The sequence below is a fragment of the Adiantum capillus-veneris genome, chromosome 5 (genome assembly GCF_014529385.1).
Source record: "Adiantum capillus-veneris isolate H3 chromosome 5, ASM1452938v2, whole genome shotgun sequence".
NCBI classification, from domain to species: Eukaryota; Viridiplantae; Streptophyta; class Polypodiopsida; order Polypodiales; family Pteridaceae; genus Adiantum; species Adiantum capillus-veneris.
Window position 1 is genome coordinate 66,333,110 of NC_140935.1, and position 23,259 is coordinate 66,356,368.

Here is a 23,259-nt window from a genome sequence, read left to right on the forward strand (position 1 = left end):
AAATGCGTTCGCGTCATTACCTCCGGTATGACTAGGGGAACATTTTACAACTCTGCCGCGAAGACAACTGAGCAACCAGTCGGGAGATTTTTAGGCGGCAAACCCGAAACGGGAAAATGCATGTAATCGTGTCAAGTGGCGCATTTTAGTGAACTTCCCCAATGCAAAGAAGAGGTAGGCGCTGAATTTATAGCTGAGAGGCTCATTTTTGAGTTTCTTGTCAGAGGTTAAGAGGTAAGGAGTGCTTCCTTTCTCTCTATATATAGTGTGGTGCCAAGAGTGATGCCCTGCACGCTACACACTGCTCTCTCTCTCCCTTACGTGCAGTTATGTGATGCCCCACAAGAGGGCTTTTCATTTGACTGATGTGCAGTTGTGTGGGTTCATGCGCGATTGCCGAGGCAAGAGCCTCTTGCACAGGTACTGGATTAGCTAGTGGCTAATCCCTCGCACGTACAAGTGAATTTGGAGAGGTTTCACATGAGAAATCTCGTCCGATTCAAAGGGCAAGTAGCCCTACAAGTGCGGGAGCTCGAGGACTTGCTGCAGATGCGATCGGCACGCGAAACGGAGTCCAAAACAGGGAATTACAGCCTGCTGTGTATTTTTGCAGGTTTAGGGTTTTGGCCCTAAACGGTCCCTAATACCCCCAAGAGGTTCGGGGACGCGAGGGGACCGCTGTAGAGGTAATCTGGCGCATTTTCGGGGCAGAAAACAGAGAATTCAGCGTGCTGCAGATTCTCGCCAGGTTTTGCAAAGTGTCCGTATGCGTCGGGAAAGTCATCTATTGCGTGGGGATACTGACTGTAAAGTGTCTTTGTACAGTTGTGCTACCGAAATCGGGCCAGAACAGGTGTATTTCAGCCCGGATTATGCGGGACAGCTCGTAGGAAATCACAGGTTATATTCCCTCTGTTAAAGAATAAAGAAATACCGAAAGGGGCACCAATTTTGGGGCCTACAGGGTGTCGGCATCTGCTGGGAGCATTCTAGCTTCCGAGCCGTGTGTGTACTTAAGTGTTAATTCCCGTCGCAGGTTTGCACGTTCTCTTTGTGTGTGTCTAAAGAAAGAATTTCGGGTGAAAGCCAAAGCCTGCCGCCCTACAGGCCGGTTTCAAGGTTCCATTGCCGGGATCTCAATCACTTTTTCCTCAAAGAGTGTCCAATTCACAAGGGAACTGTCCCATTGTGTGCGGGAGCCCTTGGGACACACGTAGGCGTGTTCGCGCCGCTAGAAACAATCCGAAACAGGGAATTACAGCCTGCTGTGTTTTTCTGCAGGTTAAGGTTTCGCACCTAAACTGCAAGGGAACACCAGGGGAGCCTCATGAGAGCCTTGGGATGCGTGTACAAGTTTTTGGGCACCCGACAATGAAAAACAGAGAATTACAGCCCGCTGAATTTCTGTGACAGCTCACCAGAAAGCTTCCAGATAGCGAGGGAATCCTCCCTAGACAGGTACTTTCGACCTACAAGGGTTTTAACTTTTTGCGCCGTTATGCTGCCGAAATCAGGTCGGAAACCTGCGTTTTCAGCCCTCGCCAGGTTTGGACAGTTTTGTGACAGTGTATACTAAGTGGTCGGATCGTCTACCTTAAATTAATAAAGAAATACCGAAAGGGGCGCCAGTCTTTGTAGGCTCTTTGGGGCCTACAAGGTGTCGGTCTCGTGTGCGCAGTGACCTTCTAGTCGCTGGACGCATCTGTGTTCTCTTTCCTTCTCAGCGCTCTGTGTAAATTTAACAGGTAATTGAAATACTACCGCCCTTTACATTGTACAGGCCGGTTATATGGTTCCATCGACGGGATAGTCACTTTTTCTTCAAAAAGTGCAGCGTGGATTGTTGTGGGTGAAAGCAACACAGAGCTTGTCGTTATGGCAGAGAAGAGAGACCAAGTACCTGAAGAGGGATCTTCCTCACATGGCACAGAGAAAGTTCCTTCAGCTCATCAAGAAGAGGACAGGTTGTTTAGAGCTCAACTGCGTTGCTGCATGGACATGTTTCAGCAGTTGGCTAACAACCCAAGGATGCAGGAGTTCTTACAGGCTCCGACACAGGGTTTTCAGCCTCCTACACAGGGCATGATTGAGCCGTTGCAGGAAAAAGAGATTTCCAATGCGCAGAGGACTCATGATGCTCGAGGGAAAGCCCATGTGGATGAGCAACTAGCGGTGTCCAATGATCCAAAGAAACTTGCTTTAGCTGGACAGGAACCGTTTGTGAATGGTCAAGGGAGTAATGAACAGGCTATGCGTCAGACCTTCCATTACCTAATACTTATCCTGGTTATTTTGGAGGTGGTGCAGTGTTTCAAGCTATGGCTGGACCTTCCATGCCAGGGAATGTGTTCCGGACAATGCAAACAGGCATGGGTAACCCTATGTACACAAACATGGGTGTCCGACCAGGTTTTCAGGATGCCTATGGCCAGTTCCGAGTGACTGGAACACAATTTGGTATGGCTGGTATTTCGTAGCCATGCGTACAAAATGCAGATACGACATGTAAAACAGTTGATGCGAGTGCTGGAATGAACAATCATGGAGCACCATTGTTACAGGCACCTGTTTATGACAACGTGGCTCCTTTGAGTCAGCCTAAGGATTACAAGGAAGGTGGGCAAGGAGTGAAGTTTGAAACTTTCAGAGGAACTGAGGACCAATTGAAGGCTTTGACCTTCATACAACAATTCGATGCAGCTTATGCTGGAGGAAACTTCAACGGAACTTCACGGAATCTTCAAAGATACGCAAGGCTGCCACTTTCTTGAAAGGGAGTGCCCTTCAATGGTGGACCGCATTGTTGAACCAAGGTCAAGCCCCAACAACGTGGGTCCAATTCAAACAGCTTTTTGTGCCTGCATGGTTGACAAACACTTTTGAAGTGGATGTGATGATGATAGAATGGAACCAGTTGAATGCTAAACAGTGTGGAATCTGGAAGAGTACAATAAACAGTTTTGGGCCGCATTGTTGCCAGTCACCTCTTACAGGTTTGTGCCATTGTCAGAACAGATTGAGGAGTACTGTTGCGGATTGCCCAAGAAAATTAGGGACTACTGCACAAAGACTACTGTCATGAATATGTTTCAGTTGATAGAGAATGCAAGAGTGGCCAGCAATCTATTGAAGGGAGATTCCGATGGATTTAATAGCAACAAGAAAGGGTCCTAGGGCAAACAGTTTTCAGCCAAGGGCAATGTTGCAGCAAAGCCTTCTGAGCCTCCCACAAAGAAGCCCTCCACTGAAGAAGCTAATACGTCCAAGAAGCAGTCTAAATCTTCTTCGGAACGAGGACAAGGACAAAAAAGGCATTTTTCTGGCAAAACTTTTGAAGAAAGGAAAGCTCTTAGGGAGGCCAAGAAATGCTACATTTGTGAACAGGAAGGACATTTTTCAAATGAATGCCCACAAAAGAAGTCACAGGATAAGGATGACAAGTCAGACCATAAAGGGAAGAAGCCAAAGCCGAGTGCAGGACTTGTCCCAGATTTGGTTGGAGACCAACCAAACATAGATGCCACGGAACTGCGCAAAGCTTGGGGCAAAGTTAGAGACCAGACAATGCTGGTTTTTTTTTATCCAGGAGCCCGTGCAAATTTCATATCACCAGAATTGACATCAAAGTTGGGCATTCGTGCAGAGGAGATGGGTATGACAGGGGAAGCAGGTTTGGCATGCCCAGGTCATTCAGAGCCTGTTACTCCCATTTTAGGGAAGCTTCGTCTGCACATTCAGAGTTATGTGAATGCAGAAGAATTTCATATTATGCCACTTGAGGGCTGTGATGTGTTACTTGGCATCCCATGGTGTTACAGGTTACATGCTATGGTCGATACTTGCAACAAAAAGATTACCCTACATAGAAGAAAGACTCATGTCCTTGATGTAAAGCTTAGAGGCGAGTCTGTTCCAGTTGTTTCTGCTTTTGCTATTTCATCTGTAATAAAGAATCATCTTTCTGCGTACTTGATCTTTGCAAAAGAAGTACTTGAAGTTGTATCTTATTTGTCTACCTTAGATAAAGACAGGTCAAACTTTTTTGAGTGGTTTCAGTGAAAGTTTTTCGGACTGGTTGTCAGGGGAGTTACCTCCTGAGAGACCTGAGGATCATACCATAGATCTTGTGCCATGTTCTAGTCCACCGAATAGACCACCATAGAGGGTTAGTGCAGCCCAGTAGAAAGAGATTATGAGTCAGGTCAACGAGCTTTTAGAGAAGGGGCTGATTTAGCCCAGTTCATCCCCTTTTTGTTCGCCTGTACTCTTAGTGCATGGCGCATGTGCATTGACTATCGCGCCTTGAATAAGAATACCATCAAGAACAGGTTCCCCATACCCAGGATAGATGACATTCTTGATCGGCTGGAGGAAGCGTCATTGTTTACAAGGATAGACCTAAAGAGTGGTTACCATCAGATAAGCATTAGGCCAAAAGATGTCCATAAGACTGCGTTCAGGACAACATTTGGTCTCTATGAGTTTGTTGTCATGCCGTTTGTCTCACAAATGCTCCTGCCACGTTTAATAGAATGATAGACAGAATTTTTAGACCACATAGAAACTTCGTGGGTACCTTCTTCGATGACATGATTGTCTACTCAAAGTCTGAAGAGGAGAATAGGGATCACTTGACCGCAATTTTCAATGAGTTACGTAAGAACAGGCTACTCATTAATGCGAAGAAGAGTGAATTCTTTTTGCAAGAGATTCACTTCCTTGGGCACATTGTTTCAAAGGATGGGGTACGCATGGATCCCGCCAAAGTGGAAGCAATTAGGTCATGGCCAGACATGAAGTCCGTACATGACATTCGAAGCTTTCTAGGCTTATGTTCCTACTACAAAAGGTTCATCCGAAATTTTGATGAGATTGCTTCTCCAGTCCATGCACTGCAAGGAAAAGGAGTTACTTTCAAGTGGACAGCCAAGGAAATTTTAGCCTTTAAACACTTAAAAGAGAAGCTGACTTCAGATCCGATAATCATTTTGCTAGATCTTTCGAAACCTTTTGTGGTTCAGTGTGATGAGTGTGGCCATAGTCTGGGTGCAGTTCTCATGCAGAATGGCCGAGTAGTCGCATATGAGAGCAGAATTTTTTTGAAGACCGAAAGGAACTTGCAAGTCTATGAGAAAGAATTGATAAAAGTAATTCATGCTCTCACTAGTTGGAAACACTATCTACTAGGAGCTGATTTTGTTGTCCAAACAGATCATCAAACCTTGCAATATTTTCTCACACAAACGAAGTTGTCTGAGAAGAACATGCGATGGGCAAACATCTTGTCAATGTTCCATTTTCAGATTGTGCATGTGCAAGGGAAAAAGAATGTGGTGGCTGATGTGTTGCCACGAAAGTCCCAAATTTCAGCAGTGTCAATTCCGTATCATTATGAACTAGACGAAATGAAGACACAATATGTTGAAGATTCAGATTTTACAAGGATCTATGACCAGCTTGTTGATGGGAAACACTATATGCTTAAGAATGACTTTCTCATGATGCATGGAAAGTTATGCGTTACTAAACAGTTACAGCCAAAGATTTTGATGGAAAGTCATGCTCCATGAAACCGGCCTGTTCAATCCAAAAAGGGCGGTAGACTTTACTTCAAACCTTGATTTAGCTTTCACCCATTTAATTTGTCGTCCACTTTACCTGTACTTTCAAGACACAACAAAGGGGAGAGGGATACAGGCTGCTAGATTGCACCTGTATGGGTAGACCGACACCAGATTGGCCCCTAACTTAGGCGCCCCTTTCGGTATTTCTTTATTCTTCAAAAGAGGGAATAAACGTTGTGGTTCCCTACAAGCTGCCCCGCACAAACTTGGCTGAATTTCAACTGTTCCGGCCCAATTTCGGCAACATAACTGTACTAGGACCCTTCACAGTCAGTATTCCCACGCCTTCCCGACGCATACGGGCACTTTGCAAAACCTGGCGAGAATCTGCAGCACGCTGAATTCTCTGTTTTCAGCCCTGAAAATGCGCCAGATCACCTGTACAGCGGTCCCCTTGCATCCCCGAACCTCCTGGGGGTATTAGGGTACGTTTAGGGCCAAAACCCTAAACCTGCAAAAATACTACAGCAGGCTGTAATTTACTGTTTCGGGCTCCGTGTCGCGTGCCGGTCGCATCCGTAGCAAGTCCTCGAGCTCCCGCACCTGTAGGGCTACTTGCCCTTTGAATCAGACGAGATTTCGAGCGTGAAACCTCTCCGAATCACCTGTACCTGCGGGGGACAAGCCGCTAGCTAATCCAATACCTGTGCAAGAGGCTCTTGCCTCGGCAATCGCGCATGAACCCACACAACTGTACATTGGTCAAATGAAGAGCCCACTAGTGGGGCATAACATACTGCCATAGGGGAGAGAGAGGGCAGTGCGTAGCGTGCAGGGCATCACTCCTGGCACCGCACTGTGCATAAGAGGGAAAGCAAGCACTCCATAGCTCTTAACCTGTGACCAAAATCTGAAAATGAGGCTCTCCCTCCTTCAAATTCAGCGCCACTTCTTGTTGCATGAGGAAAGTGCACCAGAAGGTGCCACTTGGCACATTTACAAGCATTTTCCCATTTCGGGGTTGCCGCCTAAAAATCTCCCAACCGGTTGCCCAGTTGACTTCACAGCAGAGTAAGAAAATGTTCCCTTTGTCATTCCAAAGGTAATGACGCCAACACATTTTCAGGTCCCAAAATAGCAGTTCCCTAAATTTTAGGAGATGCTGCCATTGTATCTTTCTAGGTCATCTGACCCTCTTTGTACACTGCGGCCACATCCAGAACTGAAATGTAGCCTCTGTAGCAAAGGATTCCACTTTGGCTAGTCAATGACCCCACTTTGGCTAACCATAGTCCTTGTCCAACCTTAGTGCTCTCTTGCCCTCAGGCCTAGACTCCCTCTGGATAGTTCCACACTAGCTATGCAATGCAGGGCAGTTAGATTTCCCGAGGGGTGTTTCCAAGAAGTGAAAATAAATCAATAATAAGAAAGAAATCAGCAAAAAGGATAGATAGTAGTCACACGATGGTGACATACCCCCCTCTTGAAATCTCAAACGTCCTCGTTTGCATCTATGTCGTACATGCTTACTGTTAACACTGATGTATTCAACACCTGTCGACACATATACGACACATACATGCTCATTGTCAACCCTGGTGTATTCGATACCTCGTCGACACATGTATTGCCTACGTGTGAACCCTGTCCCAATGACATAGTGGTAGCTGCGTACTTTGCCATTGCTTTGAGTCACTAACTTTCCAATGACAAAATGGTAGCTGCACATTTTGCCACTGTCTTATAGTACACGTTGAATCCTGTAACACTTTCGAGCATACCCAAACCGACAGTTTAAGAATGCAGTCATGTACTCTTTAATAGAAGCAATTACTGTATCCTTGACAAACTGACAAGAAATACTCACTTCTATAGCACTAACCAAACTTTTGGACATTCCATAAGAGCAATTGCGAAACTGACAATCTGTACAGCTCTAACATTCATGTAAGAGGTATTTCATTTGAGCTCACTTTAAATACCATGTACATCATTTGTTTCAGAAGCCATTGTCACACTGACAATCCATGTAGCTTTGAAACTCAAGGGTTCAAGGTAGGTTGCAAATCAAAGGCTTCAAGGTAAAGTGATAACACATTTGGTGACTCTGCAAGTTCACCTTCCTCCATCCACTTAGCATCCATTGGTGGATAGTTTCTGAACTTTACCAAGTAACGCCTAGCAACCTTGCCTTTCACTTTCCTTTCTTTGTGTGCCAAAATCTGTTCAGGGACCAAGATCTCGTCAAGTTCCTCGACTTCCGGCTGATCTTCAGCTGGCATATCTTCTGGCACATCACCCACATAGGGTCTGAGAAGACTCACATGAAACGCATTGTGAATCTTCCAACTGTCACGCAATTTCAGCCTATATGCAACATCACTGATTATGTTGCACACTTGAAAAGGCCCATAGTAACGCATGTTGAGCTTTGGAAACAGTCTTTCCTTGCCCTTCATCTTCTTTAACCTTGCCTTTTCGAAGCACAAAAGCACCCAATCACCAAGTGAATATACCACTTCACGACGATGACGATCAGCTGCTTTCTTTTGCTTTGCCTGAGTCTTTTCTAAGGCCACTTTGACCTTCTTGTACATTTCATCCATGTCCTGGACATACTTATCTGCTTCAAATATCTTGTCCTATGCAGTATGGGAGGAACTTTCTTGCCACCTTCAACTATCTCAAAAGGTGCCTTGCCAGTGGATGAATGCACTGTATTATTGTATGCATACTCCACCAATGGCAAATACTGCTCCCAATTTCCTTTATGCTCTGACACATAACTTTAGCAGATCTAGGGCAGTAGAATTTGCCTCTTCTGACTGCCCATCTGTTTGAGGATGAAATGACGAAGAGAATTTGAGCGTGGTGCCCATATTCTCAAACAAGCCTCTCCAGAACAAACTTATCATGCGTGGATCACGGTCCCTAACAATCGACTGTGGCATGCCATGATACTTGAAAATATTGCTCATAAACAAGTGTGCCATCTGATCTGGCTTTATCTTCTTCCTGACAGGAATAAAATGAGCCTGTTTGATGAATCTACAAATAATGGTCCAAATACCATCGTTTCCTGTCTGCGTTCTCGGAAGATCAAAGATAAAATCCATAGCAATACTTTCCCATGGTTTATCTGGAATAGGTAGTGGTTGCAATAACCCCGGTGCCTTTTGCCTGTCAAATTTGACCTTTTGGCATGTTAGGCATTCTCGCACAAAGGCATCCACATCTCTTCTCAATGTAGGCCAGTAGAAGAATGTCTCAACCGCTTTAACTGTAGCATCGATGCCACGATGCCCTGCATACGGTGGGACATGACTCTCTTCCATAACTTTGCGTCGCAATGGCTTTGTGACACACAATCTGCCATGCATCATCATGAACCCATCTTTGAGAAGATAGTGTTCATGACGTTGTCCATCCATTAGGTCCTCGAAGACCCTTGCAAAATCTTCATCATTTTCATACTGTTCTCTCATATCATCAAGTGCATGATGATAAGGAATCGACACATCTGAAATTTGTGGCTTCCTTGACAAGGCATCAGCCACAACGTTCTTCTTGCCTTCCACATGCACAATCTGAAAATGGAAAATTGACAAGATATTTGCCTGCTTCTTATATAACTTTGTCTGTGTCAAGAAGTATCGCAAGGTCTGATGATCCGTTTGGACAACGAAATCCGCACCTAGCAGGTAGTGTTTCCAACTTAAGAGCACATGAATCACAGCAAGTAACTCTTTCTCATAGACCTGCATGGTCATCTCTGGCCCTTGCAAAATTCTGCTCTCATAGGCTACTACCCTGCCATCTTGCATTAGCACTGCACCAATGCTACTACCACAGGCGTCGCACTGGACCACAAATGACTTCCTAAGATCTGGCAACACAATGACTGGATCTGAAGTCATCTTTTCCTTTAAGAGCTTAAAAGCTGAAATCTCTTTCTGTGTCCATCTAAAGGTGACTGCCTTCTTTTGAAGAGCATGTAAAGGTGAAGCAATCTCAACGAAATTTCAGATAAACCTTCTGTAATAGGAGCATAGTCCCAAGAAACTTCGGACATCATGCACCGTCTTCAAATCTGGCCATGACTTGATCGCTTCAACTTTTGCAGGATCCATTCTGACAACATTCTTTGAGACAATGTGTCCCAAAAAGTGAATCTCTTCCAGAAAAAACTCACTTTTCTTTGCATTGATGAGCAACCTATGACTGCGTAGCTCTTTGAACACAATGGCCAAGTGATGCCTATGCTCCTCTTCATTCTTTGAGTAGACTATCATGTCATCAAAGAATGTACCAACAAACTGCTGGTGTGGACGGAAAATTATGTCCATCATCCTATTGAACGTAGCAGGAGCATTTGTGAGACCAAAGGGCATCACTAAAAATTCGTAAAGGCCAAACGTCGTTCTAAAAGCAGTCTTGTGCACATCCTCTGATCTAATGCGGATCTCATGGTACCCACTCTTTAGATCTATCCTGCTAAACATAGCTGCTCCTAATTTGTCCATAATATCATCAATTCTAGGTATAGGGAACCTATTCTTGATGGTATTCTTGTTCAGTGCACGGTAATCGATGCACATACGCCATGAGCCATCCTTTTTCTGCACCAACAACACTGGAGAACAGAATGGAGATGAACTGGGCTGAATCAGCCCCTTTTCTAACAGCTCCTGTACTTGGCCCATTATCTCTTTCTGCTGAGCCGCACTAACCCTGTACGGAGGCTTATTTGGTGGGCTACTGCCTGGCACCAAATCTATCGCATGGTCCTCGGGTCTCTCTGGCGGTAATTGAGACGGTAATGAATCGGAAAAACAGTCACTATACTGTTGTAAAAACATTGACCTTTCTTTATCTAGCACAGATAAATTTGATTCATCACAATCTGACACTTCACGTGCAAAAACCAAGTACGCAGAAAGATGCTTTTTCATTACAGAAGTAATAGCAAAAGCTGATACAGTGGGAATAGACTCCCCTTTAAGCTTTACATCCAGAATGTGAGTCTTTCCCCTGCTCTGTACAGTGATCTTTTTGTTGTAGGCATCCATGATTCCCTGTACACGAAATAACCAAGGAATACCTAACAACACATCACATCCGTCCAATGGCATGATGTAAAATTCTTCAGCACCTACATAGGACTGGATATGTAGACGCAACTTTCCAATGATGGGTGTCACAGCCTCTGTATGGCCAGGACATGCCAAACCTACCTCTGCTGTATACCCCATCTCTTCAGGTCTAATTCCCAACTTTGAAGCCAATTCTGGGGAAATGAAGTTGGCTTTGGCACCTGGATCAAAGAAGATAAGCACTGTTTGATCCCTGACCTTTCCCCATGCTCTGCAAAGCTCACTTGCATCTGAATTTGGCTTGTCGCCCACCATATCTGGCACTAGACCAGCCATGGGCTTCTTTCCTTTCTTGTCTTCCTTGTCATCAGAATCAGCTGGCCTTTTCTTTGTAGGACAATTGTAAGCAATGTGGCCAGGCTACTCACATATAAAGCATTTGTTCTCTGATCCTCAGGACCTTCTTTTGCTCTTCTGACTTGCGAGGAAAACGTCTTTTCCATTTCTTTGCTGGTCCCTTTTCTGATTCAGTTGCAGCTTTATCTTTCCCTGCGTTGACTGACTCCTGAGTCCCTTTAGGAGCCTCATTGGGAACGTGCTTCTTGGCTGAATTTTTCTTGCCTGATCCTGCCTGACGCCAGTGTTAAATTCACAATCTTCTCCCTTGAGCAAACCATTGTCAATGTTTGCTACCTCGATGAGCTGCGTCAAAGTAGTGACTTTTGTCTTCGTACAGTACTTTCTCAATCCTTTAGGTAGGCCACAACAGTATTTTTCAGTCTGTTCTGTCAATGGCACAAACCTATAGGAAGTTACTGGAAGTAGAGCTTTCCAAAACTTCCGATTGTAATCATCCAGATTTCTGCAAGTGGCAGCATTAAGTTGGTGCCATTCTGTCATGACATCTGCTTCAAAGTCATCAGATAACCATGTTGCTGCAAAAATCTGCTTGAAGTAAATCCATGTGGACGGAGCTTGCCCTTGAAGCAATAACGTTGTCCACCATTGTCCCGCATTCCCTGTCAAGAAAGTGGCTGCCTTGCGGACCTTTGAAGCCTCTGTAAAGTTTCCCCCTGCATAGGCCTTGTCAAACTGCTAGAGGAATGAGAGAGCCTTCAAACCCTGTAAAGGTCGTGAAAGTCACACCTTTGCCACCTTCTTTATACGGAGTTGGCCTCTCCAACGGCGTTAAATTGTCATATGGAAGAGACTGAAACATGGGAACACTGTTAAGGTTCATTTGTGTTCCCTGACCACAATTAAGTTGACCTGGAAATGCCATATTTGGCTGCTGATTTGTAATTCCAGCCAGACCAAAATTTGCCTGTGGCATCCCAAATTGGCCTTGAGTGCTTTGAAACCCTGGTAGCATACCCGTGACACCATACATGGGGTTAGGCATCATCGTTTGAGCACTCCCAAACACTGTTCCTGGCGTGTAAAACTGATTTCCAGGTGCATGACCAGCCATGCTCTAGAATACCGATCCACCTCCAAAATAGCCAGGGTGTACTGAAGGTGGTGGGAAGACCTGTTGCATAGCCTGTAGGTTGCTTCCCTGCCCATTAGAACCAGCTATAGGCTGCTGAAAGGTGGCGGGCTGAACTGGTACAGCTTGAAAGACTGGCATCTCAGCCACCTGTTCTTGCATCTTAGGCACAGCTTGTGGAGACTGCATGTTCTCCGTCAAGTGTACAGGTGTTTCCATTGACTGTGCGGTATGAATCACCTGTGCTCGAGCCTTAACAGGCTTTTGAATATGATCCAGTGACCCAACTTGCTGAGACGGAACAGGAGGTTGCAGAAAGGCTAAAAACCTCGGGTTCTGCATTACTTGTGTGAACATAGCCACAGCAGTAACCAACTGGGTCCTGAATATATCATCATCCGTCTGTGGTGGTCTTGAGGACTCACCCACTTCATGTGTCTGTTGACCTTGTGAAGAGGAAACCTCTTCAGTCACATCATCTGGTCTGTCAGCCATAATTGCAATTCCCTGTGTCTGGTCTATAATCCCCTGTGTCTTCAACCCCAACCTCACCAAGGCTCACTTCTATGGGAAAAAGTGATTTAATCCCGTCGATGGAACCATGAAACCGGCCTGTTCAATCCAAAAAGAGCGGTAGACTTTACTTCAAACCTTGATTTAGCTTTCACCCATTTAATTTGTCGTCCACTTTACCTGTACTTTCAAGACACAACAAAGGGGAGAGGGATACAGGCTGCTAGATTGCACCTGTATGGGTAGACCGACACCAGATTGGCCCCTAACTTAGGCGCCCCTTTCGGTATTTCTTTATTCTTCAAAAGAGGGAATAAACGTTGTGGTTCCCTACAAGCTGCCCCGCACAAACTTGGCTGAATTTCAACTGTTCCGGCCCGATTTCGGCAACATAACTGTACTAGGACCCTTCACAGTCAGTATTCCCACGCCTTCCCGACGCATACAGGCACTTTGCAAAACCTGGCGAGAATCTGCAGCACGCTGAATTCTCTGTTTTCAGCCCTGAAAATGCGCCAGATCACCTGTACAGCGGTCCCCTTGCATCCCCGAACCTCCTGGGGGTATTAGGGTCCGTTTAGGGCCAAAACCCTAAACCTGCAAAAATACACAGCAGGCTGTAATTTACTGTTTCGGGATCCGTGTCGCGTGCCGGTCGCATCCATAGCAAGTCCTCGAGCTCCCGCACCTGTAGGGCTACTTGCCCTTTGAATCGGACGAGATTTCGAGCGTGAAACCTCTCCGAATCACCTGTACCTGCGAGGGATTAGCCGCTAGCTAATCCAGTACCTATGCAAGAGGCTCTTGCCTCGGCAATCGCGCATGAACCCACACAACTATACATTGGTCAAATGAAGAGCCCACTAGTGGGGCATAACATACTGCCATAGGGGAGAGAGAGGGCAGTGCGTAGCGTGCAGGGCATCACTCCTAGCACCGCACTGTGCATAAGAGGCAAAGCAAGCACTCCATAGCTCTTAACCTGTGACCAAAATCTGAAAATGAGGCTCTCCCTCCTTCAAATTCAGCGCCACTTCTTGTTGCATGAGGAAAGTGCACCAGAAGGTGCCACTTGGCACATTTACAAGCATTTTCCCGTTTCGGGGTTGCCACCTAAGAATCTCCCAACCGGTTGCCCAGTTGACTTCACGGCAGAGTAAGAAAATGTTCCCTTTGTCATTCCGGAGGTAATGACGCCAACACATTTTCAGGTCTCAAAATAGCCGTTCCCTAAATTTTAGGAGATGCTGCCATTGTATCTTTCTAGGTCATCTGACCCTCTTTGTACACTGCGGCCACATCCATAACTGAAATGTAGCCTCTGTAGCAAAGGATTCCACTTTGGCTAATCAATGACCCCACTTTGGCTAACCATAGTCCTTGTCCAACCTTAGTGCTCTCTTGCCCTCAGGCCTGGACTCCCTCTGGACAGTTCCACACTAGCTATGCAATGCAGGGCAGTTAGATTTCCCGAGGGGTGTTTCCAAGAAGTGAAAATAAATCAATAATAAGAAAGAAATCAGCAAAAAGGATAGATAGTAGTCACACGTTGGTGACACTCCACCTTATGCTGGGCATTGTGGAATTGATGAGACAGTGAAAGGGGTTGAGGCATTTTTCTGTTGCCACCTTTGCGTCAAGATGTTGACACACATTTGTAAGATCATGCTTAGTTTGCCAAAAAGTCAAATTTGACAAGCAAAAGCAATAGGGATTGTTGCAACCATTGCCGATCCCTGATAGGCCATGGGAAAGCATAGCGATGGACTTTATCTTTGATCTTCCAAGGACGCAAACAGGCAATGATGGGATTTGGACTATCATTTGTAGGTTCAGTAAAAGTAGGCTGATTTCATTCCTGTGAGGAAGAAGATAAAGCCAGAACACATGGTCAAGATATTCATGAGCAATATCTTTAAGTATCACGCGATGCCTCAGTCAATTGTCAGTGACAGGGATCCACGTATGACGAGTCTTTTCTAGAAGGCATTGTTTGAGAACATGGGCACTACGCTAAAGTTCTCTTCTTCGTTTCATCCTCAAAATGATGGACAGTCAGAAGAGGCAAATTCTATTGTCTTGGATCTGCTCAAATGTTATGTGTCAAAGCACAGGGCAACTTGGGAACACCATCTCCCATTGGTTGAATATGCTTACAATAACATTGTGCATACCTCAACAGGTAAGGCACCATTTGAGATAGTGGAAGGAGGGAAGAAAGTCCCGCCCATTTGGCAAACTAAGGACAAGATTTTTGAGACAGACGAGTATGTGCAAGATGTGGATGAAACATACAAGAAGATAAAGATTGCTCTTGAGAAGACTCAAGCTAAGCAAAAGAAAGCTGCTGATCGTCACCATCGTGAACTTGTATTTTCACTTGGTGATTGGGTGCTTTTGCGCTTTGAAAAGGTCGGGTTAAGGAAAAGGGAAGGCAAGCCTGCATAGTTACCAGGAACGGGAAACCGGAACGGGAACGGGGAACGGGAACGCGGAACAAAATGCCATTCCCTGTTATGGGTACTCACGTTTGAAACATGGAACGGGGATTCGGAACGGGAACTTGGAATGGGAACGGGGAACGGAGACCTGAAAATGGCCATTCCCTGTTACTATGAGGCAAGGAAAGCTTGTTTCCTAAGCTCAGTATGCGATAGTATGGTCCTTTTCAAATTTCGGAAAAGATCAACAATGTAGCTTACAAGTTGAAGCTACCAGAAGGCTGGAAAATACATAATGCTTTTCATGTCAGCCTTCTAAGACCCTTTGTTGGTGATGAGCCAGAGAATATGATTGATGAGGAACAACACGAAGTGGAAGAATTGGATGAGATTCTTGTTCCTGAACAAATATTGGCACATAAAGAAAGAAAGGTTAGGGGAAAGGTTGCAAGACGCTATTTGGTGAAGATCAAGAACTATCCATCGTTGGATGCTAAATGGATGGAAGAGTCTGAATTGGTTGATTCACCTCAGCTATTCCAACTGTATCTTGAATCCTTTCAGATGGAACCCACAGTGACTTGATGTAGCCTTTTTGGAGCAAGGCAAGAGCATGGTTCATGATGCTCGAGAGAGTAGTTAAGAAAATGTATCTACTCTTTCCATACAAAATTTAGCTAGAGAAGTTTGTGTTTGAGAGTACACTAGAAGACTTCTATGCTTGATATATGTGTCGTAGCCAGGTTGGTGGGATTGTTTAATAGTCCAACGGTACATTTCCGGAAGCATGTATATCTTGGATTCCCATCATAGAATATATGTGATATCAAGAGATATACGCATGTATTATTGGCATGCAAGCGAGGTCACTTGCAGTATTTCAAGGGTAGGATGTGTCACCGGGAGGTGTATTTTTCCTATGGCCTTTCGTAAATAAGTACTAGATATTTTTATTTGTTTTTATTTTTACTTGTTTTCCCCGGAACCCTTGAAAAGGTGCAAGTGGACATTGCATGGCCAGTGTGAAACGGCTGTGGCCGAATAGGTTTCTCACATCGGGAGTCTGAATCGATCAATCTAAGTCGATCAGGCATGGGATTGGTCGGGCCAGTTAGCACTGAATTCTGATGAGTATGGAAGCTAGTGTGCGCCAAATGAAGTCTGGGCCACTCGGAAAGTCGCTGACAACTTTATAAGTCAGTGGGAACTTGAGAATTAACTCAATAGGGGCATACTGGACACATGGCAGTTCCAGGTGGATTTTCCACTTCCATCAGCAAGAGGGGGCGCCCAATTTGAGAGAGGAGGCTGATTTTTGCATTAAGTGACCTACAGTGTGTGTGAGTAGTGGGTGCAGGTCTACAGCTTTAATGGAAAGCTTGCCTTCTCCTCTGTCTCATGTAGCGCGATGATTTGCTCTCGTGCATCTCTCTCTCCCCTTTGGCACATATGGTAATGCCCCACTAGTTGGGCTACTCACATGAACATGTACAGTTCCTTGGGTTTATGCGTGTTTGCCAAGGCAAGAGCCGTCTGAACAGGAACCGGATTAGCTAATTGCTAATCCCCCACAGGTACGCATAGTTACATCACGAAAGATTTCGAGTTCGGAGGTTTTCTCGCGTGAAAACTTGTCCAATTCAAAGGGGAACTGTCCCATTGTGTGTGGGAGCCCTTGGGACACGCGTAGGCGTGTTCGCTCTGCTAGAAACGATCCGAAACAGGGAATTACAGGCTGCTGTGTTTTTCTGCAGGTTTAGGGTTTCGCACCTAAACTGCAACGGAACACCAGGGGAGCCTCATGAGAGCCTTGGGATGCGTGTACAGGCTTTTGGGCACCCGGCAGTGAAAAATAGAGAATTACAGGCTGCTGAATTTCTGTGACAGCTCACCAGAAAGCTTCCAGATAGCGAGGGAATCCGCCCTAGACAGGTACTTTCGACCTACAGGGGTTTTTGCGCCGTTGTGCTGCCGAAATCAGGTCGGAAACCTGCGTTTTCAGCCCTCGCCAGGTTTGGACAGTTTTGTGAAAGCGTGTACTAAGTGGTCGGATCATCTACCTTAAATTAATAAAGAAATACCGAAAGAGGCGCCAGTCTTTGGGGCCTACAAGGTGTCGGTCTCGTGTGCGCACTGACCTTCTAGTCGCTGGACGCATCTATGTTCTTTTTCTTTCTCAGTGCTTTGTGTAAAGTTAACAGGTAATTGAAATAGTACCGCCCTTTACGTTGTGCAGGCCGTTTATAGCATAACTCCGCCGAAGTGCCCTAAAAAGGCACAGAAAGATCAGAACAACAAGGACGACGAAAGGCCTGAGAGTTTGAGAGCAGCTGAGGAACATGGAAGAAAAGGCAAGATGAAAACAGGATTGGTTCGAGATTGCGTGGGTACTGATCCCGGCACGATGGACGAGAGTATAGAACTTTGCGGGGCTTGGGGCAAAGTGAAAGACCAAGAAGCCCTGATCTTCTTTGATGGAGGAGCCAAGGCCAACTTCATTTCACCGGAATTGGCGGCGCGGCTCAAGATAACTCTCGATCGGATGGGACCACTTACAGAGGCAGTTATAGCGGCACCCGGCGGGCCGGCAAGGACGTAGCCATTACACCTGTCATTAGCAAACTTCAGTTGCATTGTCAAGGGTATTTTGGGCATGAGGACTTTTACATAATGCCTTTGGAAGGTTGTGATGTCCTCTTGGGAATTCCCTGATACCACAAGAACAACGCCGTGGTCGACTATCGAGCGAGGAAAGCGACATTGACCACACAGAAGGGCAGAACCATTGTACTCGATATAAAACTTAAGGGCGAGTATGTCCCTATTGTATCGGCTTCAGCCATTTCTAAATTAATGAAATCCAATCTGTTTGTTTACTCGATCTTTTTGAAAGAGTTGAGTGATGAGGATAGGACAAATATGTCTGAACTTGATAAAAAACGCCAAGATTTTCTCCACTCTCGTGCCGATTGCTTCTCAGAAGGCCTGCCAGGCGAGTTACCATCCGCTCGTCCTAAAGATATACCATTGATCTGATACTTGGAAGCACGCCACCAAACCGGCCACCTTCCCGTGTGAGCCGAGCCTAGAACGAAGAGATTATGAACCAAGTGAAAGACCTCTTGGAAAAGGGTCTTGTCCAGCCTAGTACTTCACCATATTGCTCTCCACTGTTCTTGGTTTTTAAGAAAGACGGATCTTGGAGAATGTGCATCGATTATAGAGCTCTCAACAAAATCACCATCAAGAACAGATTTCCGATTCCTAGAGTCGATGATATACTTGACCGACTTCACGGATCCTTGTGCTTTAGCAGGATCGACTAGAAAAGTGGACATCATCAAATCCGAATCGCGCCAGGAGACGTCTACAAGACAGCCTTTCGGACGACTTTTGGGTTATTTGAGTTTTTGGTGATGCCATTTGGCTTAACCAATGCTCTTGCGACATTTAACCAGATGATGGACATGATTTTTTGAGAGTACAAGCTATTTGTTGGCACTTTCTTTGACGATATCATTGTTTTCTCCAAGGATGAGGCAGAACATAGAGATCATCTGTTTCAAGTCTTTCAAGCATTACGAGATCACAAGTTAGTGATTAATGCAAAGAAAAGTGAATTTCTCCTACCAGAGATACACTTTTTGGGACACATTGTGTCAATAGCAAGAGTGCAGATGGATCCAGCCAAGATAGAGACTATCCATGATTGGCCCGATTTGAAGAATGTCATGAAGTCAGAAGCTTCTTGGGATTGTGCTCGTACTACAGGCGGTTCGTTAGAAAGTTTGCAGATGTTGCTTCCCCTATGCATATCTCGACACAGAAATGAGTCCCTTTCTCGTGGGGACCCACAGAGGTGACTACCTGTCAGACTTTGAAAGAGAAACTGACTACGGGACCAGTTTTGACATTGTCGGACTTGCAAAAGTCATTTGAAGTATATTGTGATGCTTGTGATCGTAGTTTGGGTGCGGGTCTTAATGCAAGAAGGCCATGTCATTGCTCATGAGAGCCGATTGTTCTCAAGGCCGGAATTGACAGCACAAATTTATGAGAAAGAGCTTTTGGCGGTTAACCATGCCCTTATACTCAGTGGCGGCATTATTTACTCGGAGCGGATTTTACTGTGTTTACAGACCATCAGGGTTTACGCTACTTCTTGTCACAGAAGCAGCTTTCGGAAAAGCAGATGCGGTGGGCGAACATCGTCACAGTTTCGCTTCCAGATTGTCCATGTTCAGGGACAGAAGAATTTAGTGGCAGATGCTTTGTCTCGGAAGCCGTTGGTTCTGGCTATTTCCGCGATTCACCATAGGAGCTTCGAGGATATGGTCGACCAGGATGCCACAGATACGAATTTTGCAAATATCTTTACACGGATACGGGATGGGGAGACAGTAGCGGGATATTCCATTTGGGATGGCTACTTGATGAGGAAAACCATGTTGTGCGTTACACACCCGTTGAGGGAAAAGGTTATGACCGAATGCCACTATCCACCTTTTTCGGGTCCCCGCGGCAATGCTACCACCATGAAAGGGGTAGAGAGATGCCGCAGTTTGTGCGTAGTTGCTTGGTATGCTAGAAGGTCAAGTTTGACAAGCATAAAGCACGGGGATTGTTACAGCCTTTGCCCATACCCACCCACCCTTGGGAAAGTATTGCGATGGATTTCATTTTTGATCTCTCGAGAACACAGAGTGGTCACGATGGTATCTGGACTGTTATTGACAAATTTAGCAAGCAGGCTCATTTCATTCCAGTGAAGAAAACAGTCAAGCCAGATCACTTAACGAGACTGTTTGTGGCCCAGATCTTCAGATTACATGGCACGTCTGAGACGATTGTCTCCGACAGGGACCCCAAATTTATGAGTTTGTTTTGAAAGGCAATTTGGGAGAACATTGGCACGCGGTTGCAGTTCTTGTCATCTTTCCACCCGTAGACTGACGGGCAATCTGAGATTGCCAATTCAATGGTTTTAGATTTATTGAAGTCTTATATCTCGGATCAGAAGACTCAATGGCAAAAGTTTCTACCTTTGGTGGAGTTTGCCTACAACAACACGATACACTCTTCAACGGGGAAGCCGCCATTTGAGATTATTGAAGGTGTTACGAAGGTTCCACCCTTCCTAAGCACGAAAGATAAGATTTTTGAAGCTGATGAGTATACACGCGACTTAGACACTGCTTTTGCCAAGGTCCGCGAGGCTTTGTAGAAATCTTAGGAAAGACAAAAAAAGGCAACGGATCGCCATCGTCGCGATTTGAAATTGAAGGAGGATAATTGGGTGCTCTTACGTTTTGAGAAGGCACGCCTGAGAAAGAAAAAGGGAAAGAAGAGGCTTTTTCCAAAGCTTAGTATGAGATACTAAGGACCTTTCCAGATCTCCGAAAAGATCAATGATGTCTCCTTCCGACTGAAACTGCCTGACACTTGGAGGATTCACAATGCAATTCATGTGAGTCTCTTGAAACCTTTTAAAGGTGATGTGTCGGAAGATGGGGAGCCTGATGAGCAACCCGAAGTGGACAAAAACAAGGAGATCCTTGTTCCTGAACAGATATTGGCACATAAGGACAGAAAGAATAAGGGTAAAGTCAAAAGGCGGTTCTTGGTTAAATTCAAGAACTATCCTACATTGGATGCGAATTGGATCGAGGAGGAGGACATAGCAAATACTCCTCAGATTGTGAAACTTTACCTTGAAGCTTTTGGTTTAGCATAGTCTATTCCAAATGGAACCCAGAATTCAGCTTGGCCGAAGATTTGGTGCAGTGGGTTTGCACAAGAGGGGAGTTACTCCGCTCCTTTGTCAACAGATGCCTCGATTTTTAGAATACTAGAGTCACTGATGTCTCTTTGAGCTTCAGGGATACTGAGAGCTGACAGTATTCTGCTATATGACTTTATGAAATGGAATTCCCAAATATGAAACTGACTTGTTCTTCACTTGTTTTTAAGAGCAGGAACTGATAAACGAAATGACTGCAGCATTTTGGTCTGAATGTTCTCAAATAGACGTGGTTGCAATAGGGGTTAGTCAATCAGGTATCTATGAGGTCCTGAGTGGATCTAGATGCGATTGTTAACTGCATTGCCGAAAAATCATGGTCTAAGATCCGAATGAATGTTGAATGTGATTTGTCATGTGATGTCCTGTGATGTGACTGTCGATTGGTACATGTGCTAGACATGTTCCTAGTGCGTCGATACTAACAGTCAGTGTCTGCTAAGGCAGTTTATGGCTTCTATCTGTTTTGCAGGCATAATCGAGGGCGATTACAATGCTTTCAAGAGGGGGGTATGTCACAAACTGGTGACATGGCGTGCCACAACACACACATACACTCTCTGCTGGCCAATGATGACGTGGCTGCCCAATACACAAATGGTGACGTGGCTGGCCGCAGTACGGATGCCCGCGATTTGCGGAGGATGTGGCACATGGCAACCGTACGGACCCCTGCGTTTTACGGAAAAGCTGGGCGCTGATTTTAGTGTTGCTTTATTCTACACAAGAGATGAGAAAGAGAGAGAAGCTTTTGCTTTTGCTTTATTTTGGGGCTCAAGAGAGCTTGAGAGAGAGAGAAACTCCTGCTTTATTTTACAAGCAAGAGAGAGAAAGAGCCTTTGCTTTATTTCTAAAGGCTTCTGATTTTCAGCTTTTGGGCTCTGCTTTTAGCATCCCTTTGTAAAACCTTTGAATAAGCAGGTAGGCCTCTCACAACTCGGAGCATCTGGACGCAAAGTCTGAGTGTGAGCGCCTGCCTGCACTCTTGTACTTTGAACACAGATTAATACAAAAAGAAATAGCGAAAGGGGCGCCAATCTTTGGGGCCAATATCTCTAGGCACGGAACTCCGTCGGGCCAGTGTCGAATCAATTGCGAACTGTGAACTGTTTGAAGTGATTATTTGTGGTGTCGTGGTAGATTCTCAACTTGGAGTGTCCACGTCTGTTACAACGGGAAAGGCACCATTTGAAGTAATCGAAGGTGCTAAGAAGGTCCCTCCCTTTCTCAACACCAAAGACAAGAATTTTGAAGCAGATCAGTATACAAGGGACTTGGACACTACTTTTGCCAAGGTTCGTGAGGCTCTAGAGTTTGTTAATGGGGAGAATCTTTTTACAACCACAAGAACCGGAGTGAACCCTTTGTTCTATATCTCAAACTCGATGACCGTTTCCTTTCCATATGGGAACTTGAGAGACTAGCTCTCTAGTTAGATACCTTCCAATTTGTACTCTGGGCGCTCTGCAAACTATCTCGGATTCCATTTCTAGAGCCCCCAAGCGTAGGCGGAAGCCTCCTTGCTCCGTTCTCAGAGATGGAGTACATGCAAAACATAAACACAATAGCAAACACACGTAGATCTCATGTACAACTCATCACCTGTGCCCAGCACAGAAAGTACCCTCCGTTCGCAAACTTTTTTTGAGAACTTGCTGGTCTATAGCAGCAAAACTCCTAGCCTTGGCAAAAGAGTGAGCAGATTAGGCACCTTGCCTTCTTTTTATATGTGTAGCAGGCGGGCAGGAATAAAAGGAGTAGAGGGCGCCTTACTTTTTTGGAGGGGGGCTGAGAATAGGGTTGTCTTGGGATGCACTCCAAGCCAAGAGAGGGGGTTGATTTCAGCGCAAGATAGCAGAGAACGAGAGTTGTATAGCTACTTAAGAGGAACCTGGTGTTTCATGCTGGGACTAAGCATACAGACATACAATATCACTTTGTTCGAGAGAGGACCTATACATTTTGAGTTATCTTGTGACTTCCTTTACCGGCATTCATTTATGTCCCTCCACAACAAGTGCCTTTTCTGTCCTTGTCCTCACCCAAAAGAAGATTAAAACTACTTCTTGGACTTGTCAGCTACATCAGTGGAGGGTTTCTTTGTGGGAGACACAAAAGGCTTTATTGCCACATTGCCCTTCGTTGAAAACTATTTTCGTTGGGACCCTCTCTTGTTGCCATTGAATCCATCGGAACTTCCTTTCGACAAATCATTGGCCACTGTTGCATTCTCGATCAACTAAGCCATATTCATGACAATAGTCTTTGTACAGTAGTCCCTGATTCCCTTGCGCAATCCACAATAGTACTTCTCAATTTGTTCTGACAGTGGCACAAACCTGTAGGAGCTTATTGGCAA

General features: G+C 45.3%; 1 protein-coding gene across 1 annotated transcript in view; it reads right to left on the bottom strand.

The window, feature by feature from the left end:
- Nucleotides 1-23,259, bottom strand: part of LOC147457462 (uncharacterized) — a 63,586-nt gene that overhangs the window by 38,127 nt on the left and 2,200 nt on the right. The gene's annotated exons all lie outside the window — the stretch shown is intronic.